We start from the raw sequence: 1,747 nt of genomic DNA, 5'->3' as shown, positions 1-1,747 counted from the left end.
CAGGGTCCGAAAGAGAAGGCCATGCCGACAGTGCTGCAGTGACCAGTACCAGCTGGAAAAGAGAACCATAAAGTGCATAAAGACCCGAAAGTTGCATTAAATTCATAAAGCAAGTCCCGCCTCTCCCTTTCATCTTTTTAAGGACTTACCCCGCTATCTGATAGGACTTTGACTACACTGAGCTATATACATACTATCCTGATCCTGACTGACTGTCTAAAATAGCCTGAGACATGGCAAGAAGTAACCCCAATGAAAACCCATTTGTAGTATTCAGATTATTATCTTTGCGCTTGGGGCAATGACGCAGCTAGTGAGGTGCAAACCGAGAGGCGCGTCTATTGCTGGTTGAAAACTATGTCCAAACCCACTCTTGGGTCTGGGTTAAGCCTTGGCCCTCGAGAATTTCTGTAAATTACCTCAAAGTCGATATTTTTAGGGCATTGATAGTGACTAAACGAGAACTCCTTGAGAGACTAATCATCCCAGGAAGATCGAAGAAGCTTGATGAATTGTGGGTATTCAAACGCCCAAAACTAGTTGATGTTAAAGCCTCGTCAATGTTCATCGCCCTCTTTGCACGGACTCACTCAGCCACAGCTTCCCCGACGATCACCCATCGTCACCAAACCTCCGATGCTGTGCCACGACTTTTGACAACCTCTCCACGGCAGTTGGTAGTCATTGGAATCATCTCCAGCCATTTCGGCCGAGACCCTGTTTTCGATTCCTTTTATTTCAGCTTCAAGAAGCCATTTTTAATCGGCCACCACCTTCGCTCAACCATCCCCGAAGCTTTGTAGACCCATTCCGTGACCGGAAAACAACAAAACAAGCCCACGGTTTTCCGTACAACTACCACCGCGGCAAGGGCGCACATAGGTTCATGCACTCTGTGCCCTTTGGTCGACCTTCATTAATGGAGGTTGGCACCCATGATTGATGCATGCAGCCTCACATTAAAGGTCATGCGACTCAGATATGAGGTCACACTACTCAAATCCGAGGTCGGGCAACCTGTATTTGAGCTCAAGCAACTCCATTGATGGAGGTTGCAAGTGCTGAAAAATTTAATGGGAAATTTTAAATAAAGACCTAAAGTGTTCTCATTTTCTTAAGAGGACTAAGAGTGAATGTTGTTTCAAATAAATGTTTGAAGCAACCATGAAAATTTTAAATAAAGGCCTAGAATGACCATGATAGTTTTAAATAAGTGCTTTAAGATTTGGCCAGCTGGTGAGGTTAGAACATTTATTGAGACTACTATGACCACTTCGCACCCTTATTTGAAATAAAACTCGTTTTGAACCATTTTTTGAGAAAATGAGGATACTTTAAGTCTTTATACAATTTTTTTTTTTCAAATTCATTTGCCCACATGAGTCAAGCACGCAACAAAGCCGCACAAGTGAACTAAGTGCATATTTCTTGCTCTTACCGTCTATATTGCAAACAAGATGATATTAATCAGCTATAACTTCACTATTTCCATGCCGTCTGTCTTACCTATTAATGAAGCTAATGCGATCATTTATAACTATAAGGGTAGATTAATTCACATAAAGGGGAGCTCCCCATGTATTTATAAGGCAAAATGACACAAATGGTCCATGAACTTTCACTCAACATGCAATGTAGTCCATGAACTTTTAATTTGACCAATATGGCCCGTGAGCTTTAACTCAATGTGCAATATGGTCCATGGACTTTTAACTTGACAAATATAATCCTCGAACTTTTGAAACAT

At 41.8% G+C, this 1,747-nt stretch overlaps 1 non-coding gene across 1 annotated transcript; it reads left to right on the top strand.

Annotated features, from left to right (window-relative positions):
- Window positions 1-283: 283 nt before the first annotated feature.
- LOC115728497 lies at window positions 284-453 on the top strand. Its single transcript, XR_004013850.2, has one exon. It is a non-coding gene; the product is annotated as a U4 spliceosomal RNA (small nuclear RNA).
- Window positions 454-1,747: the final 1,294 nt, after the last annotated feature.

The sequence above is a fragment of the Rhodamnia argentea genome, chromosome 3 (assembly GCF_020921035.1).
Source record: "Rhodamnia argentea isolate NSW1041297 chromosome 3, ASM2092103v1, whole genome shotgun sequence".
Lineage (NCBI taxonomy): Eukaryota > Viridiplantae > Streptophyta > Magnoliopsida > Myrtales > Myrtaceae > Rhodamnia > Rhodamnia argentea.
Note: the sequence above shows the minus strand (reverse complement) of the source record. Positions and strands in the feature narration are given on the sequence as shown.